Here is a 15436-nt window from a genome sequence, read left to right as displayed (position 1 = left end):
GTGGAGATGTGATACTGTCTAATTATTACGGGGAATCAGATTCTTACACAAAATGCCAAAATTTCTAAGCTTCAAGGAGGTAGGCAACACTGGCAGAAAATATTGTTTGTTTGATTTTAACATAAACGTCTGAGTAAACCTTATAATGAAATTTCAACTATAGAGCATTTATCACCTTGATCTAAGGAAGCATTCTCTAAATTAATCTCTGATTAAATTAGTGAACATTAGAGATATTGGATGACTATGGAAGTCTGAATTTCTTTGCACCATCATTTTTTTTACACCATCATTACACGCAGTGTTTTTTATAACAAATACTTTTTTTTCCTTACCTTTTGTCAAAAGCCCATCAATATTGTTTAGATGACAAAAGGTTTGCCTTACTATGAGCACTTTATTGAGGGGAAAAAAGCTCCTCCAGTTTTCTGCTGATGACCAACAGCAAATTTCTGTATAGAATAAGTGACTCAGTGAATGACACCTGCATCAGCTTTACCTTTCCTCTTCCTTGGCATAGAGAATGAGTTTGAAATAGCACCTTTTAAATCTGCACATTTCTTAAAAAAGATGTCTGCCACGAGCTAAATTGCCTTTGATGGTCTGCAACTGCCTCTGCAGGTTTAATGGCAGCCTCAGCAATTCGGCAGAAAGATGATGCCAGTTTTCATAACCAGTGTCTCAATATTCAGGAATTTGCAACTGCCTTATTCTCTACAGATCAAAACTTGTTTGATCTCAGTCTCTACCATCTGCTGCTGCTATCTCATGACCAAATTAGAGGAGTCATTTCCCAAACTAAGCAATCATTATCTATGATAATACAGATTTGGCTTGGTACACCCCAAGAGCATTTTAATATTCCCAAAGGTCTGAAGATATACTGTACTCTATATAAAAAAGGTTTTGTAGCTTATTCTTCTACACTGGCTTTATCTTCAGGAAGATGAAAATTGAAATGCCTTGGTATAAACAAAAGCCTCTAGAGCTCTATCTGTTCTATATATAATCTGAACAGAGTTTAAAGTGGTCATTAACGTCACTATTGTATCACTTTGTGCTGTGCAGACTTCACTGGTTGAATTCAGTGGTAACTACAGATGCTCAACCTCTCTATCAGATGTAAAAATATATCTTTTGGGCAAGCTATGCATACATAGACCTGATAGAAATAAAAGATAGCCTCAATAATGTGCAGTGTGTTACACTAATCCCTTCATGTGATACATCTCAGCAAACATTAATAAACAACCTTGGGTATGCATGACAAAATAATTTTTCATTTTTAGAACAGTTGTTAGCCTTTTTTCCCAAATTGAAAAATATTCACAATAAGTGCTTTTGAGTAAATCTGAGCAGTTTATGTGTTCATCAGCAATTGATATTTGCAACGACATGGGAAAATACTTTTCAGGACTAGCATCTGATTTTGTAGACATACCAGGAGATGTCAGATAAAAATACTGTATTAGAATAAAAATAAAAATATTGTATCAAGGTGCAAGCTCTAACAGGCAAAAACCAATTAAGAATTACTAAAAGCAATAGCTCTGTCTTTGTTAATGCATCAATCCAGTGTAACAAAATACTAATGAAAACATTGTAATGGCACTGATAGACAGGTTTCACATTTACTCTAGGATTACACTAACAATTATCACCAAGATCCAGGCTGAACATGCCCTGAATAATCTGGAATGCCTGGCTGATAGAACTTTTTATGTACCAGAACACTTCCATAACTAGAATTAAAAAAATAATCTAGGATGGTAAGAGACTGTTAATTGTTTTAATACATTAGGATGGTCCTAGCTAGGACCATCCTAAATGTTTAGGATGGTCGAAGTATTTTGACCATTTTATTCAAAGTATTGAGACTTGGAGTAAAGCCCACTGATCTAAGGGAAGTGCAGTGGAAATAAATGCTTTGCTCAGGGGAAAAAAGAATGACATTTGATCCCACTTCTCTGTTTTGAGGGCCTCACAAGGAGCATTTCCAAACAGAGCAAGTAGCAAGGGTGCTTTTTATGCCTCGGTGAAATCCTGCTAGAGTTTATCTGAGATTATAAAATAAGTGGAAATTAAAATAATCTTCAAGTATACAAAATATCAATGTATGTAGTACTGCTTGGAGACATAATAAAAAGTGCTGTTTCCTGTATGTGTCTTGCTAATCGGTTCATTGCTTTAAAGATTTTTTAATGGACTTAAGGAAATAGGTTTCAGATTAATCAAATTTAGCACCAACTACTTTTTAAGAAACAGAACACCTGAATTAAAATTAAGATTTGATAATTCTATACAGTTGCAGCTAACTACCAAATCCACAAAAAGCCTAGAAAATTAAGCAAATAATTTAGACTGCTGAATTTTAAAGCACTGAAATTTAAGTCTGCAGCCTATGACGCTGCCAGTCAAAGCAGGAAACAACCTGACAAAGAAAGAGAATTATTCATTTTGTCCATTCTTCTAACTTAAAATGTAGTTTCATATGTCTCTATAATGGGATCACATCTCTGCACATTTATAGTAGTCATCAGGATTTTGAAGTCTAATTTGAATTTTCAATTGTCTACTTAAATAATATAAACAATCAAGCAATGTGAACTTAAAATACTAATTTCTCTTTCAAATACATTTTCAAAGTCTAAAACATAAGAACAACAGTTTTGTTTCTTCTTGCTAGGGAAATATACAAGATGGAATAAGTTCAAACAGCTATTTTATACCAAAACATAGATAAAAAATATCCTGACACACAAAAAACTAAATCAATTCACTGCCATCAAGATAAACGTTTGCTGTGACTCTTGCGTGTCCTCACTAAGTTAATAATCTTGCTTTAATATCATCACCACTCTCCCTCCTTTGGCCTTGTGTTTTCCTGTTGCTTCTGCCTTTTCCTATAGAGGATTAGACCAAAATATCTTTGAGACAGGGTCCTCACTCTGCTTCTAAATACAATAAGCTGCTTTGGCCAAACAGGGGGAAGTGTGAAATAATAAACAAGCCAGCCAACCAGCCCTCACACTTCATCATCTCACAGTGGCTTACAATATTTGAATGCATTGTTCCATCTCATAAAATCTGGCCATAATACAGGACTTTGGGGAATCAGGAAATAATGAAATTTCTGTCACTGTTGGCTCTCCTTACATTTTACAGGGACTGAGTCTGATGTGGCTAATGGACACAGATACCACGACTGCTGTGTTTCCTCAAATAAAAGCAGACAAGGTAGTTCACAGCTGATATTTCTCACAGACCTCTGTGATCTTACCTCTTGCCCTTCAGCAGACTAAAGGCCTACCTAGCCTTTAGTCTACTTGGGGTTTTTTAACATACCCCAGGGCAGAGAGTTGGTAGATGCCCTATCCCTGGAACTGTTCAAGGTCAGGTTAGACGAGGTTCCAAGCAACTTGACCTAGTTGAAGACATCCTTGCTTGCCTATGTTTAAATGTCCTTTCCAAACCAAACTATTATATTATTCTATGATTCCACAAAAAATGAAACTAAGAAGTATATCTGAGGCAAAATATACAGTCTTACAGAAGACATACACAATGGAAGGGCTGTGGGTGGAATACTAATAATCCATGAATAGTGGCTTTAGAAAAGATGTGGTGTTTTTCCAACCTTTGAAAGCCATAGGCTTTCCTTCACATAACCAAATGTTGCTCAAGAAGACTGGAAAATCTATGGCAGGGATTACAGTCTTTCAAGTGAAAAAGAAAAAAAAAAGTAGAAAATAATAACAAAATCTCCACTCAGCTAGTTTTTCTCCCTTTCTTTCAAGTTATGCCTCAGTAATTTTTCTTTATTTCTTCCATAATACACTCCTCCTTCTTTCTTAAAGCAGTAATAAACCACAGTATTCATTGATTTATTTTCCTCACATAGAGGAGTTTCTGAGCATACTTTTAATTGCCATTTAAAAAAAAAAACCAAAAACTTATCTTCATAACCATGTCAGAGGCTTCAGTGGAACTACTCATTTCTTAAGAGCCCAGTTTGGGTTCCACCAGACAAGAGGGAAAACTTTATTTCAGATCTGCCATGTTTCTTTTTGTCTTTGTAATCCCTCTGAGTTTCTTAGAGATGCAACAGATCCCTCGCTGTTTTATTGCCCCCACTCTCTGCATCCTGAAAGGCCAAAACACACATATATAAATGACACACCCTTTGACTTCCTAATGAGCAAAGTTTAATAGAAATTTTTGCACATACAACATTAAAGAATGAAGAGCACATCATTTATAAATTCACTTTATATAATCATGTAATTATGCATGGAGGAATCTAAACACAAATATAGCAAAGCTAGCAAAGCTAGCAAAACATGAATCAAAATCTTCCCATTCCTCTCCACCCGTGCCCCCCCCCCACTTCGCCATGAATTTTTTAAATATAGGCAAAGTTAATTTATGACCAAAAGCTTTTCCATAGTATTTTAATGCTACTTGAATTGGACACCTGATCTTAGTTTGCATTTCAGTGTCCCCGGCCCATGCTTCAATATTAACATGACAACACATCCAATTTTCCATAGTATTGATAGCTTCAACTTTGCACAGATCATAGTATTTTGAAAATTTCACCTATATGAGTAAGTTAGATTTTCACAATCTTGTAATTTATGCTTTAAATTGTTGGAAGCAGATAATTTAAATGCTTATATGTAGTTCTACATTACATATGGATTCTGTGTACCTCTGGATTCCATCTGTGGGCATACTGAGACTAGCCATTTATTATGGAAACTTTCACCTTGCATAATATTAGGAGCCCTAAATCATACATCAAAAGCAAGACTGTACTTGCTTGCTATCTATTTCTTTATATAAGGAAAAAAGTTTTATATAAGACAAAATTTTTAATGTCTTTTTATAGGCATTTACCTAGATCACATTTTGCCAAAATCAGCTTTTTCTCAGTTCCATAAAAAGGGTAAGGAATTGCAGATAATCTTAGTGAAAATTTTAAGCTCACTGCTATGAACTATTTTGAAAGTAAGAAGCTAGAAATTTTTTCAGCTTTAACTAATCTATCTTATCCATTGTGATGAGTCTCTTCTACAGAAAAATCTACTTTTCCTAATAAAGGTACCCAAAGCCATGTCACAACATGATACACCACTAGCCATGTTTGGATTTAAGATTAGGCATAGCTAGCAAAATAATACTGTGTAACAATACCACACCCAAGTTATGTTTATGGTCAGCTACAGTCTGTTCCTAAGGAAGAAAATCAGTTGTACACTCTTATTTCTTAATATGAAGAGCTATGAACCTTCAACCAGACAGGATCGAAGTACAGCTTTGCTCTGCACGTACAAAGTAGCCTTTTGCAGAACTCTGGTATTAATCATGTTTTTCTTAAAATACAATATGAACAATTTAGCAAGGCTCTAATCTGTTTACTGGACTTCACATGCAGAGGTGTTATTTAACATTTATCTTTAAGCTGACCTGCTGTATAATGACGCATTATATTGCAGAAAATGAAAAATTTGTATTCCCCTGTTTTTTCCTGTGAAAATAGAAATTTATGTTCAAAGATTCTACTTTTCTCTACTTGCTAGATGTAAATATTTCAGAGACACATTAAAATGGCATTCAATATAGACTACTATTTTAAAAACAAAGTTGTCATTCTCCTCCTGCTGAATTGCTCATAAATTCAAGGATGAATAAAGATATCAGATTACATTAAATGCATTTTGGTATCTGTAACTTTCTGCAATGAATTAAAACTGGCTGATCATGTCTCAAGTGCATTTCATTTTCTGTTGATTCATGTACTGCAATATAACCTTCAAAATTCCCTTATGCCAACAAACTCATTCAGATATGCTGAGTGCAGGAGCAGATTAAAGTGGCTGTAAGATTGAAAACTGCATCAAGACATAAGAGAATGCAGTAGAGGTATAATGAAAGTGTAAACAAAACCTGTAAATATAGAAATTACCTTTCATATAGTCCACTACTGAATTCAGTGGAGAGTTTTGGTGTAAGAAGAAGACATATTAAACCAGAACAAATTGGTACCCTCACTATATTGAGACTGTTTTGTTCTGCTCCATTTAAGAATTTTCACTTCAGGACTCAGCACTGAAATATATTTACTCTTCTGTTCTCCCAAAATAAACTTTATCCCAAAGTAAAATTTAAAGCTGAGGTGTTTTAAAGGTAGAACTAAAAGAGCATTGTATCTTTGTCACCTGGTTGTTTTTGAAGTTACTTTCAAAAATAACCTTTCTTACTTTCCTTGTATATGAGCTTTTTGCTGCTGAATTGTGAAATCCAATCCATCCTTTAAAGGCTTTTTAAGCAAAAGTGCATTATTACTGACTTACTAGCTTCTATTTTTTCAGTGGTAGCTGTGGTTACAGATGAATGCTTTCAACAGAAGTTAAAAGAGAAAATGAGTCATTAATGATACCAAATCAGAGCCTTGTGTGCTTAGTGAAGCCTGACATAATCTTCAGGGTTCAGTTAGCACAGGGAGCTTACACAGTGTCTTATGTTTCCACAACGAAAATATCCACAAAAATGTTTTCTTGCATAACTCCAAGATTCTATCAGCAGAAGTTACCTATGACACTAAACAGTTAAATGACATTAATGGGGGGTAGGTGGAGATGAGAAGGAAAAAAGAAAAGAAAAAAGAAGCACCTGGCAGCAAGGAAAATAAAAGAGTTTTTGTAATTCAGTATCTCTGTTCATGAACCTTTTGTTGTTACCTCAGTTCCTGTGGACTTCTCCCTAAAGATAGCACTCATCTAACACACCCAGACAGCAGCACTTACACACCTAGTAAAGGCTATGTTTAAAGAACTGGTTGTTCTTAATCTGTGCATTCATTTTAAACTGTGATAAAATACCTCTGCATTGTAGCTGTGTGGATCCTTTGATTTTTAACAAAATTGGTTTTGCATACATGGAGATGATTTGCAACTGGGAGACTGGGGATTCAGAGCAATGCACGTGCACCAACTTCTGGGTCAAGGTAACTCTTAATTCCCATGCATTTGACCAGCTTCATGCCGCTGCATTTCTGAGTTGGTATAATAATGTATTGAATCAAATCCACCATGAAAGGTGCAGGATCAAAGGAGGAAATACCTGTACCACTCACCCAAGTCCCTGCCCTTTATATAGCATACCTCTTGCACCAAGATTAGGGTTGATAAATAGCTGGAGTGCAGTTTCAGTCCTAGTAACATGCTATGAAAACATCTTGCATTCAGTGGCTAATCCAGACTTCTCCCTTCCCTGCCAGACCACAAACCTTGCATAATAAACTTCTCCATTCATCTTACACTGGCATGAAGAGGCAACCCATATTGGATACATCTACAGATGTTTTATCAGTAGCACATGTTTTGGATGCTGGAATTATATGAGAACATACTGTGATCCAGCTGCAGGTGTTTACAAAATAGGAAATAAGGAAAAATATCATGGAGACACTCTAGGAATGAAGCCATTCAATATTAATTTAATCAGTGTTTATTTTAGCTGATTTAAATCTAAATCTGCTGCTCTTTTGAGTTTATTCCTATTCCCAAGACACACATTTCCCTAGACATGATTACCTCAGTCCCCTGAGCACCCCTCCTGAACCACCACTGGAAGGAAATGCCAGCTCCACAAGGAAGGGGTGCTGACATGAGGGGTTCTGGCAGCCCCAGGGGAGGCCAGACAGCCACAGTCATGGCTGTGCACGTCCTCAGAGGCATGGCAGATGTTGTGCAAAAGTTTAGATGATTCTATATTTAGATTTATGTAAGTAATATCCGTTTCTTGATTTTTTTTTTCCTATAAATAGTCTCTACATGCTACACAGATAAAGTTGGTTGAGGTGATGGTGGGGGAGAGGGGAGTGAAAAGAAGTGTTTTAATGTCTTTAACAGCTTATTGAATTATGGCTGTTTCTGTTTCAAAAACCCAGGTGATAGAAAGGGTTTTTCAAGTGAATTGTCAGGTAATTAGAACAGAAAAGTATTCATTTCCTCTTATCACTCATAGTTGTAACAGCTTTATCCTTTCTCTGTGTAACTTTTGTCTTCTAAAACACAGCTGTTATCCTGACGGAAGAATAAAACAGAACCCTTGCAAATTTAATAACAAAAGGCCATGAATAAATATCGTATCTCTTCTGGAATAGATACTTTAATTTAAGAAAGACAACTATAAGCTCTTTAATAGCTGGTATCTTAGGTTACCACATTGGACACAGGGAAGAATCAAATACCATGTTCAGACTCAGATTAATCCGTGTTCTGATACAGCGCAAGAAAACCCAGATAAGAAATCAAAACATGAAAGACAGCATTTCCTTTTATTTCATACATTTGAACTTGAAAATCAGGTTATTTGCAACAACTAAAAGTTTTTGAACTCTTAATTCTTAGCAAAAGGAAAACATTTGTGCAATATGCTCATAATAGAGGGTTTATTTTTTCATTCACTAACAACATAGTTAAACACACAACATAGTTAATTTCTGTCACACTTCAAATTCAAGGAACATATATTAAGAAAAACCGGCAATTTAGAATTAGACTTACTCTTATTAGAAGGTGCATCCTGTAAGCTGTCAAGACTTGTAAAAATGTGACAAAACATACATCAGTGCAGGGAGGTATGTCAGAAGTTTAACAAAAACAATTTTCCTTGGGTTAAGAAGTGCTTAAACTGCTGTTTAAGCAGTTAATAATAACTTCTGATTATTTTATGAACACATAATAAGTATCATTCCTGAGATTGCGGTGAAACTGCACACAGTATTCAAAACATGGTTATACCAATTACTCTATAGTAATGATATTTGGGGTTTATTTCTATTAAGGTAATTTACATCAGCCTGTTTACCTTTTTTACACCACGAATTGAGCTGATATAAGCTGAGAAACAACTCCAGAACATCTAGAGATGCAACAAGTGTTTTATAATTCATCGCTTTTATCCATAATTAGGTTATATATTTTTATGTGAACTGTTTTTCTCACAATTATTTTAAAATTCTTCAGCAGTTCTTTGAAAATTTATCAAGAACTGTCTGGCTTGCTTAATTAGATATCCATTTGTCTCCTTTAGCACACTTTTTCCCAGTTATATCAAAAAAAATTAAACACAGGAAAGCTTGGGAAACCTCTCTTAATTTTGAACTGCTAATGAATTCCTAGTCTCTGCTTCCTAAACTTAGTATGTTGTCAGTCTGAAAGATGACCTTCCTTCTTATGACAACTTATTTTCTGCAAAAATTTGTAGTGAGAGATTTTATCTAAAGGTGTTTTTTTTAAAACAAAATGTCTTGATTTGGAAAGACAGGTGTCTGCTAAGGAAGGCAGGAACCTCCCCTGAAATGGAAAAAAAAATATATACCCCCTCCCTCCAAAGTGTAAAAAATTTGAAAGTAAGGGGGGCTCTCATGCAAAAATATGGGAGCAGGAATAACAGTTCTTTATTAGGGAAGGAAATAAAAAGATAAAATAAACAATGCAGTGAACCAAAACAATACTGACAGAGTCAGAATACAACCTGACACCCTGTTGGACAGGGTGTTGGCAGCAGTCTAATTGGGAATTATGGCTGCAGTCCTCCTGGAGTGTCAGGTGTGGTTCTGTTGGAGCAGTGATCCTGTAGAAAAGGTTGCAGTTTTCCTGCAGTGGAAGAGGCAGCTGTTCCTCTGGGAAATCCAGTGCAGGAAAAGCTGTGATGGTGTTCCAGAAACTCAAGATTATATCCAGTTAGGAATGCTTGGCTCCTCCCTCTGGGTGGAGCATCTCACAAAGGGGATGTTACAGTTCTTAATCAGTCTTGCAGTGACACTCAATGGCACATTATCAGCAGATGTCTCCCCTGAGAGAGGACTGGTTGTGGAAGAGATAAGGAAAACTGCCCACTTAACAGAAGACAACTGCCATAATGATGGCAAATGGAATGCAACATGCCTTTCAGTCTGGGACACAAAACAAAACTTTAACTTTTGTCTAAGTCCTAATATTCTTAACTGCTTTCTTGTCGTTTCTTCAAACATATAATGACAGCCTAAGGTGTGACAATTACAAATGCAATGTTGGCCTTTTTCTGGCACATATTAATCAATGTATTTTAATAATTTTCTAATTATACCCTCTGTATATGAGGGGTATATATGACCAAAGCTGTGTTAGTCAATATTTCACCACTTAGTCTTGTAATGCTGTTTAAGATCATTTGCCATCTTCTATTCCTCTCATAAGGTACACTGTTTCTGTGAAACTAGAAACAAAATCACAATTCATCTCACTGCAATTTAAACCTAACAACACCTAATGGCTTTGGGACTCACAAGAAATATGCAGTTCACACTGTTCTCTAGGCAGAAAAATATTTATCTAATTATCAAGGTAGTTACACATTGCTCTTTTGAGGACATTATCTATACTATTGTCAGAAATACAGAACATTATCTGCTGCAACTATTTTGTAAATCTCAGTATCCCTGCAGTCAAAGACTGAACAAAGAATGTTTAATATTGATGTAAAGACATGCTGTATCTATTTCCAGTGGGCTTCTCTTGTCTATATTTTCAGGTGACACATTAAAATCTATTTCCAAAGTATCAGAATTTTTGGTTGATGAACATCATATAACCTTTTATTCATAAAAACAGTGGGCCAACCTCCATAGGGATATTTCTTACACTAATTGAGATCTATATTACACAAGAGTGTTCACACAGGCTAATTTCATGTGTCTGATGTATAGTAAATATACACAGCAGATTGGTGCACACTAGCAGCCTCATGTTAGACCAACAATCTCAGGTAAAATGCAGAAGCCAAAAGTTTGTAGTTTCTAAAACCAAATATGTGTCAGACAAGCCCTTTGTTCTATGACCAATACAATTCTTGACTTTCTTCTTCTATATGACTCTCACTTCATTTTATGGTCTTCATTTCATTATTTCTAATAAATCAAAGAAGAGACTGACTCATCATGGAAAATTGTGTAAAAGTAGGACAAAGATAGAGATAAATCCAGGAGATGTGGATGAAGGAAGGAAAACTGATTTATTTGCAGAATGTTTTCTGTGGAGTAAGCCTGGAAATGAGAATGTGTTGTGAAATGTGGAGGGCATTAAATCATGTCTAAACCTAAGTTAAAATACTCAGTACACTGGACTGTTTTAAGTGAATCACAAAACTTTCAGATGAAATTACAGTGCTAAAAAATACAGAAGAAATTAATGTGTGAAGGCTAAATATATGGTAACTGCACTAGAGTAGGAATGGTACGACTTCAAACTCTTTTGTCTTTAATTAATTCCCAAGTTTTACAGTTGAGTTGTATAGCTTGAAAAAAAATGCTGACACATCCTGCAAATGTCTACTGCAGTCTGTAGGTTGAACTCAAGGAAAATATGTATTGTGCCAGAGGTCATTTAACAAAATTTGATAAAGTAAATATTTGGGGGGAAAATGCTCTAAAATCTTCCTGTCCAGGATAGATAAATAGATTAGATAGATAGATAGATAGATAGATAGATAGATAGATAGATAGATAGAGATAGATAGATAGATAGATAGATAGATAGATAGATAGATAGATAGATAAATAGATAATTGGAATCTATTCCAAAGCCTTGCTTGCCTTTTAATATCCCCTTTGTATTGAAATTGGAAAAGTATTCCTCCTTTTTCTGGTCAATAGAAACTTGTTTGCAAAGGCACAAAACAGTGACCTTCAAGAGTCATATAGAGTACAGTGTTCAGTATTTAGTATCATCGAATTACTTTTTATTTTATGCACATCATCCCAACCTATCTGGTTTTCCCTTGGGCACACAATCATGTCCTGTATAAATTGACAATACTTACATACTGGGAAAACAAAATCTCTGGGGTTTTTTGCCACACAGTTTAAAATTCAGAAATAAGATTATAATATGAACATAAATGAAATTATACAGGCTAAACAAAGTTGTTGAGAAATAAAGTAAAAGATATCCTTCACAGGGAGAAATCCATGTCATGTGAAAGAATATTTTATTTTCTTGCAACAGTTTTTGCACATTGCATATACATTACTTAGGATGAGAACGTCAGTATGTCTGCGATTTTTGTGTGAAAACAGGCATGAAGAATATTTAATCTAAAAGTAAAAATTTCTTAAGAAATTATGTAAATTCATACTGACCTTTTATCCACCAATACTAGGCTTTCTTTTTCTGTTGCATTTCTTACACTTACATTTTTTATGTTCCAAAATATTTCACTTGTAATCAGTGTGTCATTCTAACCTTTCACCCTCTTTGGACATTAGAACAAAATCCATTACTGTTCAATTTGAATTTATACAGTTTATAGAATAGAATAAACCTAGAAGCTAATAGTTGCATAGGTTAATTCCATTTCTTTGCTTTCAACATGACTAATGGAAAATATTTATCAATATATGTACTTTTGTACTGTGATGTAATATATTTATCCATATATGTACTTTTTGTACTTGGAAAACTGGCAGAAAGTTATGTTGACTCTGATTCATGACTTAAGATATTGTTCTGTGGAGCAGAGAAGTTTAGATTTACTCCCTTGAACATCCAAGGTTCAGAAATGGCTGCCAAAAAAAAGCTAAGGATTTTTCTTTTTCTTTTTCTTTTTCTTTTTCTTTTTCTTTTTCTTTTTCTTTTTCTTTTTCTTTTTCTTTTTCTTTTTCTATTTCTTTTTCTTTTCACTAAGAAAAATTCCAGGTTGTTTTTGCACTTTCTGTCAAAAACATGATTCATAGCATGTCTGGTTTTGAATAAAGAAGAATCTTAAGAATGTTAATATTAGCCCAGGAACTTAAAATCCTTTGTTCATCCCTGCAAATGTACAACAACTTTATCTCCTTGCTCTCCCTCTTTCCTGTCTTATGGACAGCAATCTCAGCTTTGTAACAATAGATTAGCCCCATAGGTGTTTTTTGATTTGTTTTTTGTTTTCCATTTCCCTATTATGTCTTACTTCCAGCCAGATCTAGTGGTATAATGCCAGCAGAGAGTTCCTAGTCTAGTTACTTAACCAGTGAGGAGATAGAAAAATAGAAAGTGTATTCCTCCCAAATTAAATGTGTATCCACAAGAAACCAGTAATTCTAATAGCCTCAAAAGACTTGTCCATTCTGTCTAAATTAGCTGGGTATATGACAAAAAATAAACTTTTTGTTCTCATTTTAATGCTGCTCCAGATTTCTCCATTCCAACTATATCTAAATTTAAATGGAAAAATGACATAATGACTTCAGGCTCAGTAATTGAGAAAAAAAAAACCTCATGCAGTGGTAGATATTAATTAATTAATGGTCATGGAAGATAGCAGAAGTGATTCAAACAGAGTGGAAGCCTCAGCTGTCTTCATTTGCATTAAAAAACAAAACAGAGCAAATAATGCAATTGAGGCAAATTACACTATTTGTAAAGAGTCTTGGATTAAGGACCCATGATGCATGGGAGCTGAAATGAAGGGTCAAGAAAAAAGTGCAACTTTAAAATAATTCAGTCCTATCTCTGGAATCAGACCTCTTTATCCTAGATGTGTAGAAAACCTGCAGATCTATGTCGCTATGTGGTTTGAAAGTTCCAGACTTATAAATTTTTTTTTTTTGTTGATGTTATAAATATTACTTTAAACAAAGACAGGCTCTGCTTTTGAAGAATGATCCTGGACTACCTATTATGAGAGGACCCTAAAAGGGTTGGACTTTTGGACATGTTCCATTAAGACCTACTACAGCTTTTGTTCAGCAAGAATTACTCTAGAGGTTTTGTTTGATATTAGCTGTAAAAAATTATTCTTTGTAGAATTGGAATTCATCATGTAAGTATTACATGATGAATACTTACATGATGAAACAAAACTTGAAATACCTTCTTAGAATAGATTATTTTTACAAATCTGGCATTGAGGCATTTACAAATGACACCATAAATTCATTGTTGTCAAAGATTAGCCAAATATTTGGAACAAACATCAACAGCAGTATTTATTAACCACTTGTGAGTCTTAAAACAGTAACCATACTGTGACAGGGTAGAAACCCTTTTAGATCTTCAGATTTACTTTATAGAACTGAAAACACACTTTTAGAATGTATATATAGTGCATATAAAAGTGCTTAAATTCAGCTGCACAAGCTCTCACAAGTGACAGACCCAGCATTTGTAAAGGGATTGTACTCACTTCACCTGATCTCCACTTAATTTCATAAGCTCTGCAAATTAGTCATACACCTGTACCATTTTACAAGTGATGATGAAACAAATAATACGTGAAGTTAGTTAACAGGCCATGCATTTGGGACATGTGTCAATGCAGCCAGTTATTATGTGTGTAAAGTGTGAATCCAGGTGTATGGAAAAATTTCTAGTTATTTAGATTTTTTGTGAGCTCAGATCAGGTCAGGAGAGACTATCCTGTGACCAAAAAGCAGCAGAGTCTGACAAAGAAGGTTGACTAGAACCAGGCTAGTTCCCTTGCCAATTCCCACTGATTTTCTACAGGCTCAGTCTGGTTGGTTCTTCCTACTGGTAAAGTCCAGTAGTCAATGTAGGAAATCGTCTGTTTGTCAGTTCTGATTCTATGAACAGTAAAGAACTAACTGGCAAAAATTCTGCAATAGTGATTACTCGTGAAATTTTTGTGAACATGAAATATTTGTGTAAAAAAAGAATTTTTATACATGCTTGTATAACACTCTGGATTGTGCCAGCAGGTACAATCACTAATTCAATATTTTATACATTTTAGGTCCACCTGAACCATTGAGCTCTGGAGCAGTCTGTGACATCTAAGTTTACATAAAATCTAAGTTTCCTTTATGGGTGACAGCAAGTTATTCCAAAATAGCCATGGTATCAGAAATAATATTAGGAAACCTTGTATTTGACCTCCCCTTTGACAAAAGTGCATTTTACAAAAGCACTTTACACCAGAAAATCTGCAGATCTCTGAAATTGTAGCATGATTTCACGGGCTTTTCAAATAAAATATAGGACGTATAAGCACTGCTTTGGATTACCAATAGTCCCAAAATTAAATTTTTTTTCCATTCCTTTGCATCACTACTCCATCTTGTACTTACTGCTTATGAAAGAGTCACAAGCTTTTACATTACCTGAAAATTGTAAATATCATATTTGTGCTTATTTGGAATGTAAGCTGTGATGTTTCTGCCTTGAGAAGATTTTCAGAAATTAAATGGCTGAACACAAGCTGTAAAAGCAAATTTCAAGGAAAAGTCCAAATATTTAAAATTCTGAAGAAGGGCACTTTGTCAGCATTCAGAGGCTTAAGAGGAATTTAAAAAAAAAATAATTAGCTGCTTACTATTATTATTATTAAAATTATTATATTACAACATTACTATTCAATCATATAGATTCATTTATTCCAGCACATA

Source organism: Taeniopygia guttata, chromosome 5, assembly GCF_048771995.1.
Source record: "Taeniopygia guttata chromosome 5, bTaeGut7.mat, whole genome shotgun sequence".
Lineage (NCBI taxonomy): Eukaryota > Metazoa > Chordata > Aves > Passeriformes > Estrildidae > Taeniopygia > Taeniopygia guttata.
Note: the sequence above shows the minus strand (reverse complement) of the source record.